Here is a 16,736-nt window from a genome sequence, read left to right as displayed (position 1 = left end):
AGGCGTGGGACTCAAAGAAGTATGGGAGGTTAAAATTACAAATTGGGATTTGATTTTCTAATGAGCTGTTGATTTTCACAATAATATAGACTCCATAGTATTGATCTGTTTACCCTTTGTAAAAATTGTGCTAACAGTGGACTTTTCCATCTGCAGATTATACTGAATGGCCAGCAGTGGCAGCGTTTCACCAGAGAATTTCTCTGCCTTGCCGAGACTGAAGAAAAAAAAAAATCAAATCTTCCGGCATACGGCATCATTTGACCAATTTATATGGTAAGTAAAACTCACAATCATTCCTTTAGGCATTAAAAAGAAGTTCACAGCTTTTGAATTTCCTCATTACCTTCTAGTGGGAGCCTGTGCCTGAATATATTTTCTTTCAATATAGAAGTAATATGGATCACATTGTGTTGGTCATGATAGCTAACAAAAACTGACTGCCTTCAACACTACTAAGGCCTGCTTTAGATCCTAGTGCTAGCAATGTTCCACTTGAGGAATTTCCTGCCTTTGACTTTGAAATGCACTATCTCACTTGAGAACGATAGTGTTTCCTTCTCACAGAAGGAAGCTCATTTAACGTCTTCCCCTGCACTTTGTATGTTGGACTCTGATACTCAAGATGGATTGGTATTAAGGATAATCTCTATTTTTGTATCCCCATCCACTTTCAAAAAGGCCCCTATGCTTTGAGTGGTTCATAGTCCTTTACCATTCCCCCTCCTACTTGCCTTACAAACACAGATAGTAACCTACTGCATACCTTCTGAAATCTCATCCTCCTGTGTGGTCAGCTTCCACAAGGACAATTGGTCCACTGGTGCTCTGACGTCATAAAGCTAAAGCAAGAATGTTGTCTGACCTGAGGGCCACTCTGTTGCCTAGCAAGCTGACATCATAAAGCAAAAACAAGATGTTGTCTGACATGAGGGCCACTCTGTTGCCTATTAATCAGTAGGATACATTCATCTTGGTAATTAAATGAGTAGTAGGGTAGACAGGATGCCCTACTACGAACTAAGATGTTAAGATGAAAGAAATTGGGGCACTTTCTGAGACTTCTGAATTTGTATGAACGTACGTTTGAGCATAAGAGTCTCAACTTTACTATTGCTGAACTGGTAGGAATTGGCTAAAATGAGGATGGTAAATAATCTATTCATCGTTTTTATTATTTCCATTAACTGTAGCATAACCCTTCCTCTCTCAACTTATCAGCTGGCTTAATTGCTATCGGTGTACCATATCCTAACACAAATGAATTGAGAAGGGTTCACTGCCACTTGTCTGGGAAAAAGATCTATAGATCTATGTCCTAATGTATGTGCTACAGTTGTTTAGAGAGTGATAGCAAGTGAGGAGTGGGATTCAAAGAAGTATGGGAGGTTAAAATTACAAATTGGGATTTGATTTTTTAATGAGCTGTTGATTTTCACAATAATATAGACTCCATAGTATTGATCTGTTTACCGTTTGTAAAAATTGTGCTAACAGTGGACTTTTCCATCTGCAGATTATACTGAATGGCCAGCAGTGGCAGCGTTTCACCACAGAATTTCTCTGCCTTGCCGAGACTGAAGAAAAAAAAAAAGCAAATCTTCCGGCATACGGCATCATTTGACCAATTTATATGGTAAGTAAAACTCACAATCATTCCTTTAGGCATTAAAAAGACGTTCACAGCTTTTGAATTTCCTCATTACCTTCTAGTGGGAGCCTGTGCCTGAATATATTTTCTTTCAATATAGAAGTAATATAGATCACATTGTGTTAGTCATGATAGCTAACAAAAACTGACTGCCTTTAACACTACTAAAGCCTGCTTTAGATCCTAGTGCTAGCAATGTTCCACTTGAGGAATTTGCTGCCTTTGAGTTTGAAATGCACTATCTCACTTGAGAACGATAGTGTTTCCTTCTCACAGAAGGAAGCTCATTTAACGTCTTCCCCTGCACTTTGTATGTTGGACTCTGATACTCAAGATGGATTGGTATTAAGGATAATCTCTATTTTTGTATCCCCATCCACTTTCAAAAAGGCCCCTATGCTTTGAGTGGTTCATAGTCCTTTACCATTCCCCCTCCTACTTGCCTTACAAACACAGATAGTAACCTACTGCATACCTTCTGTAATCTCATCCTCCTGTGTGGTTAGCTTCCACAAGGACAATTGGTCCACTGGTGCTCTGACGTCATAAAGCTAAAGCAAGAATGTTGTCTGAGCTGAGGGCCACTCTGTTGCCTAGCAAGCTGACATCATAAAGCAAAAACAAGATGTTGTCTGACATGAGGGCCACTCTGTTGCCTATTAATCAGTAGGATACATTCATCTTGGTAATTAAATGAGTAGTAGGGTAGACAGGATGCCCTACTACAAACTAAGATGTTAAGATGAAAGAAATTGGGGCACTCTCTGAGACTTCTGAATTTGTATGAACGTACGTTTGAGCATAAGAGTCTCAACTTTACTATTGCTGAACTGGTAGGAATTGGCTAAAAGGAGGATGGTAAATAATCTATTCATCGTTTTTATTATTTCCATTAACTGTAGCATAACCCTTCCTCTCTCAACTTATCAGCTGGCTTAATTGCTATCGGTGTACCATATCCTAACACAAATGAATTGAGAAGGGTTCACTGCCACTTGTCTGGGAAAAAGATCTATAGATCTATGTCCTAATGTATGTGCTACAGTTGTTTAGAGAGTGATAGCAAGTGAGGAGTGGGATTCAAAGAAGTATGGGAGGTTAAAATTACAAATTGGGATTTGATTTTTTAATGAGCTGTTGATTTTCACAATAATATAGACTCCATAGTATTGATCTGTTTACCGTTTGTAAAAATTGTGCTAACAGTGGACTTTTCCATCTGCAGATTATACTGAATGGCCAGCAGTGGCAGCGTTTCACCACAGAATTTCTCTGCCTTGCCGAGACTGAAGAAAGAAAAAAAAAGAAAATCTTCCGGCATACGGCATCATTTGACCAATCTATATGGTAAGTAAAACTCACAATCATTCCTTTAGGCATTAAAAAGACGTTCACAGCTTTTGAATTTCCTCATTACCTTCTAGTGGGAGCCTGTGCCTGAATATATTTTCTTTCAATATAGAAGTAATATGGATCACATTGTGTTGGTCATGATAGCTAACAAAAACTGACTGCCTTCAACACTACTAAAGCCTGCTTTAGATCCTAGTGCTAGCAATGTTCCACTTGAGGAATTTGCTGCCTTTGAGTTTGAAATGCACTATCTCACTTGAGAACGATAGTGTTTCCTTCTCACAGAAGGAAGCTCATTTAACGTCTTCCCCTGCACTTTGTATGTTGGACTCTGATACTCAAGATGGATTGGTATTAAGGATAATCTCTATTTTTGTATCCCCATCCACTTTCAAAAAGGCCCCTATGCTTTGAGTGGTTCATAGTCCTTTACCATTCCCCCTCCTACTTGCCTTACAAACACAGATAGTAACCTACTGCATACCTTCTGAAATCTCATCCTCCTGTGTGGTTAGCTTCCACAAGGACAATTGGTCCACTGGTGCTCTGACGTCATAAAGCTAAAGCAAGAATGTTGTCTGAGCTGAGGGCCACTCTGTTGCCTAGCAAGCTGACATCATAAAGCAAAAACAAGATGTTGTCTGACATGAGGGCCACTCTGTTGCCTATTAATCAGTAGGATACATTCATCTTGGTAATTAAATGAGTAGTAGGGTAGACAGGATGCCCTACTACAAACTAAGATGTTAAGATGAAAGAAATTGGGGCACTCTCTGAGACTTCTGAATTTGTATGAACGTACGTTTGAGCATAAGAGTCTCAACTTTACTATTGCTGAACTGGTAGGAATTGGCTAAAAGGAGGATGGTAAATAATCTATTCATCGTTTTTATTATTTCCATTAACTGTAGCATAACCCTTCACCTCTCAACTTATCAGCTGGCTTAATTGCTATCGGTGTACCATATCCTAACACAAATGAATTGAGAAGGGTTCACTGCCACTTGTCTGGGAAAAAGATCTATAGATCTATGTCCTAATGTATGTGCTACAGTTGTTTAGAGAGTGTTAGCAAGTGAGGCGTGGGATTCAAAGAAGTATGGGAGGTTAAAATTACAAATTGGGATTTGATTTTCTAATGAGCTGTTGATTTTCACAATAATATAGACTCCATAGTATTGATCTGTTTACCGTTTGTAAAAATTGTGCTAACAGTGGACTTTTCCATCTGCAGATTATACTGAATGGCCAGCAGTGGCAGCGTTTCACCACAGAATTTCTCTGCCTTGCCGAGACTGAAGAAAAAAAAAAAAGCAAATCTTCCGGCATACGGCATCATTTGACCAATTTATATGGTAAGTAAAACTCACAATCATTCCTTTAGGCATTAAAAAGACGTTCACAGCTTTTGAATTTCCTCATTACCTTCTAGTGGGAGCCTGTGCCTGAATATATTTTCTTTCAATATAGAAGTAATATGGATCACATTGTGTTGGTCATGATAGCTAACAAAAACTGACTGCCTTTAACACTACTAAAGCCTGCTTTAGATCCTAGTGCTAGCAATGTTCCACTTGAGGAATTTGCTGCCTTTGAGTTTGAAATGCACTATCTCACTTGAGAACGATAGTGTTTCCTTCTCACAGAAGGAAGCTCATTTAACGTCTTCCCCTGCACTTTGTATGTTGGACTCTGATACTCAAGATGGATTGGTATTAAGGATAATCTCTATTTTTGTATCCCCATCCACTTTCAAAAAGGCCCCTATGCTTTGAGTGGTTCATAGTCCTTTACCATTCCCCCTCCTACTTGCCTTACAAACACAGATAGTAACCTACTGCATACCTTCTGAAATCTCATCCTCCTGTGTGGTTAGCTTCCACAAGGACAATTGGTCCACTGGTGCTCTGACGTCATAAAGCTAAAGCAAGAATGTTGTCTGAGCTGAGGGGCACTCTGTTGCCTAGCAAGCTGACATCATAAAGCAAAAACAAGATGTTGTCTGACATGAGGGCCACTCTGTTGCCTATTAATCAGTAGGATACATTCATCTTGGTAATTAAATGAGTAGTAGGGTAGACAGGATGCCCTACTACGAACTAAGATGTTAAGATGAAAGAAATTGGGGCACTTTCTGAGACTTCTGAATTTGTATGAACGTACGTTTGAGCATAAGAGTCTCAACTTTACTATTGCTGAACTGGTAGGAATTGGCTAAAATGAGGATGGTAAATAATCTATTCCTCGTTTTTATTATTTCCATTAACTGTAGCATAACCCTTCCTCTCTCAACTTATCAGCTGGCGTAATTGCTATCGGTGTACCATATCCTAACACAAATGAATTGAGAAGGGTTCACTGCCACTTGTCTGGGAAAAAGATCTATAGATCTTTGTCCTAATGTATGTGCTAGAGTTGTTTAGAGAGTGTTAGCAAGTGAGGCGTGGGACTCAAAGAAGTATGGGAGGTTAAAATTACAAATTGGGATTTGATTTTCTAATGAGCTGTTGATTTTCACAATAATATAGACTCCATAGTATTGATCTTTTTACCCTTTGTAAAAATTGTGCTAACAGTGGACTTTTCCATCTGCAGATTATACTGAATGGCCAGCAGTGGCAGCGTTTCACCACAGAATTTCTCTGCCTTGCCAAGACTGAAGAAAAAAAAAAAAGCAAATCTTCCGGCATACGGCATCATTTGACCAATTTATATGGTAAGTAAAACTCACAATCATTCCTTTAGGCATTAAAAAGACGTTCACAGCTTTTGAATTTCCTCATTACCTTTTAGTGGGAGCCTGTGCCTGAATATATTTTCTTTCAATATAGAAGTAATATGGATCACATTGTGTTGGTCATGATAGCTAACAAAAACTGACTGCCTTCAACACTACTAAGGCCTGCTTTAGATCCTAGTGCTAGCAATGTTCCACTTGAGGAATTTGCTGCCTTTGAGTTTGAAATGCACTATCTCACTTGAGAACGATAGTGTTTCCTTCTCACAGAAGGAAGCTCATTTAACGTCTTCCCCTGCACTTTGTATGTTGGACTCTGATACTCAAGATGGATTGATATTAAGGATAATCTCTATTTTTGTATCCCCATCCACTTTCAAAAAGGCCCCTATGCTTTGAGTGGTTCAGAGTCCTTTATCATTCCCCCTCCTACTTGCCTTACAAACACAGATAGTAACCTACTGCATACCTTCTGAAATCTCATCCTCCTGTGTGGTCAGCTTCCACAAGGACAATTGGTCCACTGGTGCTCTGACGTCATAAAGCTAAAGCAAGAATGTTGTCTGAGCTGAGGGCCACTCTGTTGCCTAGCAAGCTGACATCATAAAGCAAAAACAAGATGTTGTCTGACATGAGGGCCACTCTGTTGCCTATTAATCAGTAGGATACATTCATCTTGGTAATTAAATGAGTAGTAGGGTAGACAGGATGCCCTACTACAAACTAAGATGTTAAGATGAAAGAAATTGGGGCACTCTCTGAGACTTCTGAATTTGTATGAACGTACGTTTGAGCATAAGAGTCTCAACTTTACTATTGCTGAACTGGTAGGAATTGGCTAAAAGGAGGATGGTAAATAATCTATTCATCGTTTTTATTATTTCCATTAACTGTAGCATAACCCTTCACCTCTCAACTTATCAGCTGGCTTAATTGCTATCGGTGTACCATATCCTAACACAAATGAATTGAGAAGGGTTTACTGCCACTTGTCTGGGAAAAAGATCTATAGATCTATGTCCTAATGTATGTGCTACAGTTGTTTAGAGAGTGTTAGCAAGTGAGGCGTGGGATTCAAAGAAGTATGGGAGGTTAAAATTACAAATTGGGATTTGATTTTCTAATGAGCTGTTGATTTTCACAATAATATAGACTCCATAGTATTGATCTGTTTACCCTTTGTAAAAATTGTGCTAACAGTGGACTTTTCCATCTGCAGAATATACTGAATGGCCAGCAGTGGCAGCGTTTCACCACAGAATTTCTCTGCCTTGCCGAGACTGAAGAAAAAAAAAAAAGCAAATCTTCCGGCATACGGCATCATTTGACCAATTTATATGGTAAGTAAAACTCACAATCATTCCTTTAGGCATTAAAAAGACGTTCACAGCTTTTGAATTTCCTCATTACCTTCTAGTGGGAGCCTGTGCCTGAATATATTTTCTTTCAATATAGAAGTAATATGGATCACATTGTGTTGGTCATGATAGCTAACAAAAACTGACTGCCTTCAACACTACTAAGGCCTGCTTTAGATCCTAGTGCTAGCAATGTTCCACTTGAGGAATTTGCTGCCTTTGACTTTGAAATGCACTATCTCACTTGAGAACGATAGTGTTTCCTTCTCACAGAAGGAAGCTCATTTAACGTCTTCCCCTGCACTTTGTATGTTGGACTCTGATACTCAAGATGGATTGGTATTAAGGATAATCTCTATTTTTGTATCCCCATCCACTTTCAAAAAGGCCCCTATGCTTTGAGTGGTTCATAGTCCTTTACCATTCCCCCTCCTACTTGCCTTACAAACACAGATAGTAACCTACTGCATACCTTCTGAAATCTCATCCTCCTGTGTGGTCAGCTTCCACAAGGACAATTGGTCCACTGGTGCTCTGACGTCATAAAGCTAAAGCAAGAATGTTGTCTGAGCTGAGGGCCACTCTGTTGCCTAGCAAGCTGACATCATAAAGCAAAAACAAGATGTTGTCTGACATGAGGGCCACTCTGTTGCCTATTAATCAGTAGGATACATTCATCTTGGTAATTAAATGAGTAGTAGGGTAGACAGGATGCCCTACTACAAACTAAGATGTTAAGATGAAAGAAATTGGGGCACTCTCTGAGACTTCTGAATTTGTATGAACGTGCGTTTGAGCATAAGAGTCTCAACTTTACTATTGCTGAACTGGTAGGAATTGGCTAAAAGGAGGATGGTAAATACTCTATTCCTCGTTTTTATTATTTCCATTAACTAAGGAGGATGGTAAATACTCTATTCCTCGTTTTTATTATTTCCATTAACTGTAGCATAACCCTTCCTCTTTTAACTTATCAGCTGGCGTAATTGCTATCGGTGTACCATATCCTAACACAAATGAATTGAGAAGGGTTCACTGCCACTTGTCTGGGAAAAAGATCTATAGATCTTTGTCCTAATGTATGTGCTACAGTTGTTTAGAGAGTGTTAGCAAGTGAGGCGTGGGACTCAAAGAAGTATGGGAGGTTAAAATTACAAATTGGGATTTGATTTTCTAATGAGCTGTTGATTTTCACAATAATATAGACTCCATAGTATTGATCTGTTTACCCTTTGTAAAAATTGTGCTAACAGTGGACTTTTCCATCTGCAGATTATACTGAATGGCCAGCAGTGGCAGCGTTTCACCAGAGAATTTCTCTGCCTTGCCGAGACTGAAGAAAAAAAAAAAATCAAATCTTCCGGCATACGGCATCATTTGACCAATTTATATGGTAAGTAAAACTCACAATCATTCCTTTAGGCATTAAAAAGAAGTTCACAGCTTTTGAATTTCCTCATTACCTTCTAGTGGGAGCCTGTGCCTGAATATATTTTCTTTCAATATAGAAGTAATATGGATCACATTGTGTTGGTCATGATAGCTAACAAAAACTGACTGCCTTCAACACTACTAAGGCCTGCTTTAGATCCTAGTGCTAGCAATGTTCCACTTGAGGAATTTCCTGCCTTTGACTTTGAAATGCACTATCTCACTTGAGAACGATAGTGTTTCCTTCTCACAGAAGGAAGCTCATTTAACGTCTTCCCCTGCACTTTGTATGTTGGACTCTGATACTCAAGATGGATTGGTATTAAGGATAATCTCTATTTTTGTATCCCCATCCACTTTCAAAAAGGCCCCTATGCTTTGAGTGGTTCATAGTCCTTTACCATTCCCCCTCCTACTTGCCTTACAAACACAGATAGTAACCTACTGCATACCTTCTGAAATCTCATCCTCCTGTGTGGTCAGCTTCCACAAGGACAATTGGTCCACTGGTGCTCTGACGTCATAAAGCTAAAGCAAGAATGTTGTCTGACCTGAGGGCCACTCTGTTGCCTAGCAAGCTGACATCATAAAGCAAAAACAAGATGTTGTCTGACATGAGGGCCACTCTGTTGCCTATTAATCAGTAGGATACATTCATCTTGGTAATTAAATGAGTAGTAGGGTAGACAGGATGCCCTACTACGAACTAAGATGTTAAGATGAAAGAAATTGGGGCACTTTCTGAGACTTCTGAATTTGTATGAACGTACGTTTGAGCATAAGAGTCTCAACTTTACTATTGCTGAACTGGTAGGAATTGGCTAAAATGAGGATGGTAAATAATCTATTCATCGTTTTTATTATTTCCATTAACTGTAGCATAACCCTTCCTCTCTCAACTTATCAGCTGGCTTAATTGCTATCGGTGTACTATATCCTAACACAAATGAATTGAGAAGGGTTCACTGCCACTTGTCTGGGAAAAAGATCTATAGATCTATGTCCTAATGTATGTGCTACAGTTGTTTAGAGAGTGATAGCAAGTGAGGAGTGGGATTCAAAGAAGTATGGGAGGTTAAAATTACAAATTGGGATTTGATTTTTTAATGAGCTGTTGATTTTCACAATAATATAGACTCCATAGTATTGATCTGTTTACCGTTTGTAAAAATTGTGCTAACAGTGGACTTTTCCATCTGCAGATTATACTGAATGGCCAGCAGTGGCAGCGTTTCACCACAGAATTTCTCTGCCTTGCCGAGACTGAAGAAAAAAAAAAAGCAAATCTTCCGGCATACGGCATCATTTGACCAACTTATATGGTAAGTAAAACTCACAATCATTCCTTTAGGCATTAAAAAGACGTTCACAGCTTTTGAATTTCCTCATTACCTTCTAGTGGGAGCCTGTGCCTGAATATATTTTCTTTCAATATAGAAGTAATATAGATCACATTGTGTTAGTCATGATAGCTAACAAAAACTGACTGCCTTTAACACTACTAAAGCCTGCTTTAGATCCTAGTGCTAGCAATGTTCCACTTGAGGAATTTGCTGCCTTTGAGTTTGAAATGCACTATCTCACTTGAGAACGATAGTGTTTCCTTCTCACAGAAGGAAGCTCATTTAACGTCTTCCCCTGCACTTTGTATGTTGGACTCTGATACTCAAGATGGATTGGTATTAAGGATAATCTCTATTTTTGTATCCCCATCCACTTTCAAAAAGGCCCCTATGCTTTGAGTGGTTCATAGTCCTTTACCATTTCCCCTCCTACTTGCCTTACAAACACAGATAGTAACCTACTGCATACCTTCTGAAATCTCATCCTCCTGTGTGGTTAGCTTCCACAAGGACAATTGGTCCACTGGTGCTCTGACGTCATAAAGCTAAAGCAAGAATGTTGTCTGAGCTGAGGGCCACTCTGTTGCCTAGCAAGCTGACATCATAAAGCAAAAACAAGATGTTGTCTGACATGAGGGCCACTCTGTTGCCTATTAATCAGTAGGATACATTCATCTTGGTAATTAAATGAGTAGTAGGGTAGACAGGATGCCCTACTACAAACTAAGATGTTAAGATGAAAGAAATTGGGGCACTCTCTGAGACTTCTGAATTTGTATGAACGTACGTTTGAGCATAAGAGTCTCAACTTTACTATTGCTGAACTGGTAGGAATTGGCTAAAAGGAGGATGGTAAATAATCTATTCATCGTTTTTATTATTTCCATTAACTGTAGCATAACCCTTCACCTCTCAACTTATCAGCTGGCTTAATTGCTATCGGTGTACCATATCCTAACACAAATGAATTGAGAAGGGTTCACTGCCACTTGTCTGGGAAAAAGATCTATAGATCTATGTCCTAATGTATGTGCTACAGTTGTTTAGAGAGTGTTAGCAAGTGAGGCGTGGGATTCAAAGAAGTATGGGAGGTTAAAATTACAAATTGGGATTTGATTTTCTAATGAGCTGTTGATTTTCACAATAATATAGACTCCATAGTATTGATCTGTTTACCCTTTGTAAAAATTGTGCTAACAGTGGACTTTTCCATCTGCAGATTATACTGAATGGCCAGCAGTGGCAGCGTTTCACCACAGAATTTCTCTGCCTTGCCGAGACTGAAGAAAAAAAAAAAGCAAATCTTCCGGCATACGGCATCATTTGACCAATTTATATGGTAAGTAAAACTCACAATCATTCCTTTAGGCATTAAAAAGACGTTCACAGCTTTTGAATTTCCTCATTACCTTCTAGTGGGAGCCTGTGCCTGAATATATTTTCTTTCAATATAGAAGTAATATGGATCACATTGTGTTGGTCATGATAGCTAACAAAAACTGACTGCCTTCAACACTACTAAGGCCTGCTTTAGATCCTAGTGCTAGCAATGTTCCACTTGAGGAATTTGCTGCCTTTGACTTTGAAATGCACTATCTCACTTGAGAACGATAGTGTTTCCTTCTCACAGAAGGAAGCTCATTTAACGTCTTCCCCTGCACTTTGTATGTTGGACTCTGATACTCAAGATGGATTGGTATTAAGGATAATCTCTATTTTTGTATCCCCATCCACTTTCAAAAAGGCCCCTATGCTTTGAGTGGTTCATAGTCCTTTACCATTCCCCCTCCTACTTGCCTTACAAACACAGATAGTAACCTACTGCATACCTTCTGAAATCTCATCCTCCTGTGTGGTCAGCTTCCACAAGGACAATTGGTCCACTGGTGCTCTGACGTCATAAAGCTAAAGCAAGAATGTTGTCTGAGCTGAGGGCCACTCTGTTGCCTAGCAAGCTGACATCATAAAGCAAAAACAAGATGTTGTCTGACATGAGGGCCACTCTGTTGCCTATTAATCAGTAGGATACATTCATCTTGGTAATTAAATGAGTAGTAGGGTAGACAGGATGCCCTACTACAAACTAAGATGTTAAGATGAAAGAAATTGGGGCACTCTCTGAGACTTCTGAATTTGTATGAACGTACGTTTGAGCATAAGAGTCTCAACTTTACTATTGCTGAACTGGTAGGAATTGGCTAAAAGGAGGATGGTAAATACTCTATTCCTCGTTTTTATTATTTCCATTAACTAAGGAGGATGGTAAATACTCTATTCCTCGTTTTTATTATTTCCATTAACTGTAGCATAACCCTTCCTCTTTTAACTTACCAGCTGGCGTAATTGCTATCGGTGTACCATATCCTAACACAAATGAATTGAGAAGGGTTCACTGCCACTTGTCTGGGAAAAAGATCTATAGATCTTTGTCCTAATGTATGTGCTACAGTTGTTTAGAGAGTGTTAGCAAGTGAGGCGTGGGACTCAAAGAAGTATGGGAGGTTAAAATTACAAATTGGGATTTGATTTTCTAATGAGCTGTTGATTTTCACAATAATATAGACTCCATAGTATTGATCTGTTTACCCTTTGTAAAAATTGTGCTAACAGTGGACTTTTCCATCTGCAGATTATACTGAATGGCCAGCAGTGGCAGCGGTTCACCACAGAATTTCTCTGCCTTGCCGAGACTGAAGAAAAAAAAAAAAAGCAAGTCTTCCGGCATACGGCATCATTTGACCAATTTATATGGTAAGTAAAACTCACAATCATTCCTTTAGGCATTAAAAAGACGTTCACAGCTTTTGAATTTCCTCATTACCTTTTAGTGGGAGCCTGTGCCTGAATATATTTTCTTTCAATATAGAAGTAATATGGATCACATTGTGTTGGTCATGATAGCTAACAAAAACTGACTGCCTTCAACACTACTAAGGCCTGCTTTAGATCCTAGTGCTAGCAATGTTCCACTTGAGGAATTTGCTGCCTTTGAGTTTGAAATGCACTATCTCACTTGAGAACGATAGTGTTTCCTTCTCACAGAAGGAAGCTCATTTAACGTCTTCCCCTGCACTTTGTATGTTGGACTCTGATACTCAAGATGGATTGATATTAAGGATAATCTCTATTTTTGTATCCCCATCCACTTTCAAAAAGGCCCCTATGCTTTGAGTGGTTCAGAGTCCTTTATCATTCCCCCTCCTACTTGCCTTACAAACACAGATTGTAACCTACTGCATACCTTCTGAAATCTCATCCTCCTGTGTGGTCAGCTTCCACAAGGACAATTGGTCCACTGGTGCTCTGACGTCATAAAGCTAAAGCAAGAATGTTGTCTGAGCTGAGGGCCACTCTGTTGCCTAGCAAGCTGACATCATAAAGCAAAAACAAGATGTTGTCTGACATGAGGGCCACTCTGTTGCCTATTAATCAGTAGGATACATTCATCTTGGTAATTAAATGAGTAGTAGGGTAGACAGGATGCCCTACTACAAACTAAGATGTTAAGATGAAAGAAATTGGGGCACTCTCTGAGACTTCTGAATTTGTATGAACGTACGTTTGAGCATAAGAGTCTCAACTTTACTATTGCTGAACTGGTAGGAATTGGCTAAAAGGAGGATGGTAAATAATCTATTCATCGTTTTTATTATTTCCATTAACTGTAGCATAACCCTTCACCTCTCAACTTATCAGCTGGCTTAATTGCTATCGGTGTACCATATCCTAACACAAATGAATTGAGAAGGGTTCACTGCCACTTGTCTGGGAAAAAGATCTATAGATCTATGTCCTAATGTATGTGCTACAGTTGTTTAGAGAGTGTTAGCAAGTGAGGCGTGGGATTCAAAGAAGTATGGGAGGTTAAAATTACAAATTGGGATTTGATTTTCTAATGAGCTGTTGATTTTCACAATAATATAGACTCCATAGTATTGATCTGTTTACCCTTTGTAAAAATTGTGCTAACAGTGGACTTTTCCATCTGCAGATTATACTGAATGGCCAGCAGTGGCAGCGTTTCACCACAGAATTTCTCTGCCTTGCCGAGACTGAAGAAAAAAAAAAAGCAAATCTTCCGGCATACGGCATCATTTGACCAATTTATATGGTAAGTAAAACTCACAATCATTCCTTTAGGCATTAAAAAGACGTTCACAGCTTTTGAATTTCCTCATTACCTTCTAGTGGGAGCCTGTGCCTGAATATATTTTCTTTCAATATAGAAGTAATATGGATCACATTGTGTTGGTCATGATAGCTAACAAAAACTGACTGCCTTCAACACTACTAAGGCCTGCTTTAGATCCTAGTGCTAGCAATGTTCCACTTGAGGAATTTGCTGCCTTTGACTTTGAAATGCACTATCTCACTTGAGAACGATAGTGTTTCCTTCTCACAGAAGGAAGCTCATTTAACGTCTTCCCCTGCACTTTGTATGTTGGACTCTGATACTCAAGATGGATTGGTATTAAGGATAATCTCTATTTTTGTATCCCCATCCACTTTCAAAAAGGCCCCTATGCTTTGAGTGGTTCATAGTCCTTTACCATTCCCCCTCCTACTTGCCTTACAAACACAGATAGTAACCTACTGCATACCTTCTGAAATCTCATCCTCCTGTGTGGTCAGCTTCCACAAGGACAATTGGTCCACTGGTGCTCTGACGTCATAAAGCTAAAGCAAGAATGTTGTCTGAGCTGAGGGCCACTCTGTTGCCTAGCAAGCTGACATCATAAAGCAAAAACAAGATGTTGTCTGACATGAGGGCCACTCTGTTGCCTATTAATCAGTAGGATACATTCATCTTGGTAATTAAATGAGTAGTAGGGTAGACAGGATGCCCTACTACAAACTAAGATGTTAAGATGAAAGAAATTGGGGCACTCTCTGAGACTTCTGAATTTGTATGAACGTACGTTTGAGCATAAGAGTCTCAACTTTACTATTGCTGAACTGGTAGGAATTGGCTAAAAGGAGGATGGTAAATACTCTATTCCTCGTTTTTATTATTTCCATTAACTAAGGAGGATGGTAAATACTCTATTCCTCGTTTTTATTATTTCCATTAACTGTAGCATAACCCTTCCTCTTTTAACTTATCAGCTGGCGTAATTGCTATCGGTGTACCATATCCTAACACAAATGAATTGAGAAGGGTTCACTGCCACTTGTCTGGGAAAAAGATCTATAGATCTTTGTCCTAATGTATGTGCTACAGTTGTTTAGAGAGTGTTAGCAAGTGAGGCGTGGGACTCAAAGAAGTATGGGAGGTTAAAATTACAAATTGGGATTTGATTTTCTAATGAGCTGTTGATTTTCACAATAATATAGACTCCATAGTATTGATCTGTTTACCCTTTGTAAAAATTGTGCTAACAGTGGACTTTTCCATCTGCAGATTATACTGAATGGCCAGCAGTGGCAGCGGTTCACCACAGAATTTCTCTGCCTTGCCGAGACTGAAGAAAAAAAAAAAAGCAAGTCTTCCGGCATACGGCATCATTTGACCAATTTATATGGTAAGTAAAACTCACAATCATTCCTTTAGGCATTAAAAAGACGTTCACAGCTTTTGAATTTCCTCATTACCTTTTAGTGGGAGCCTGTGCCTGAATATATTTTCTTTCAATATAGAAGTAATATGGATCACATTGTGTTGGTCATGATAGCTAACAAAAACTGACTGCCTTCAACACTACTAAGGCCTGCTTTAGATCCTAGTGCTAGCAATGTTCCACTTGAGGAATTTGCTGCCTTTGAGTTTGAAATGCACTATCTCACTTGAGAACGATAGTGTTTCCTTCTCACAGAAGGAAGCTCATTTAACGTCTTCCCCTGCACTTTGTATGTTGGACTCTGATACTCAAGATGGATTGATATTAAGGATAATCTCTATTTTTGTATCCCCATCCACTTTCAAAAAGGCCCCTATGCTTTGAGTGGTTCAGAGTCCTTTATCATTCCCCCTCCTACTTGCCTTACAAACACAGATTGTAACCTACTGCATACCTTCTGAAATCTCATCCTCCTGTGTGGTCAGCTTCCACAAGGACAATTGGTCCACTGGTGCTCTGACGTCATAAAGCTAAAGCAAGAATGTTGTCTGACCTGAGGGCCACTCTGTTGCCTAGCAAGCTGACATCATAAAGCAAAAACAAGATGTTGTCTGACATGAGGGCCACTCTGTTGCCTATTAATCAGTAGGATACATTCATCTTGGTAATTAAATGAGTAGTAGGGTAGACAGGATGCCCTACTACAAACTAAGATGTTAAGATGAAAGAAATTGGGGCACTCTCTGAGACTTCTGAATTTGTATGAACGTACGTTTGAGCATAAGAGTCTCAACTTTACTATTGCTGAACTGGTAGGAATTGGCTAAAAGGAGGATGGTAAATAATCTATTCATCGTTTTTATTATTTCCATTAACTGTAGCATAACCCTTCACCTCTCAACTTATCAGCTGGCTTAATTGCTATCGGTGTACCATATCCTAACACAAATGAATTGAGAAGGGTTCACTGCCACTTGTCTGGGAAAAAGATCTATAGATCTATGTCCTAATGTATGTGCTACAGTTGTTTAGAGAGTGTTAGCAAGTGAGGCGTGGGATTCAAAGAAGTATGGGAGGTTAAAATTACAAATTGGGATTTGATTTTCTAATGAGCTGTTGATTTTCACAATAATATAGACTCCATAGTATTGATCTGTTTACCCTTTGTAAAAATTGTGCTAACAGTGGACTTTTCCATCTGCAGATTATACTGAATGGCCAGCAGTGGCAGCGTTTCACCACAGAATTTCTCTGCCTTGCCGAGACTGAAGAAAAAAAAAAAGCAAATCTTCCGGCATACGGCAT

This window comes from Lissotriton vulgaris, chromosome 8, assembly GCF_964263255.1.
Source record: "Lissotriton vulgaris chromosome 8, aLisVul1.2, whole genome shotgun sequence".
Taxonomy (NCBI): domain Eukaryota; kingdom Metazoa; phylum Chordata; class Amphibia; order Caudata; family Salamandridae; genus Lissotriton; species Lissotriton vulgaris.
Note: the sequence above shows the minus strand (reverse complement) of the source record.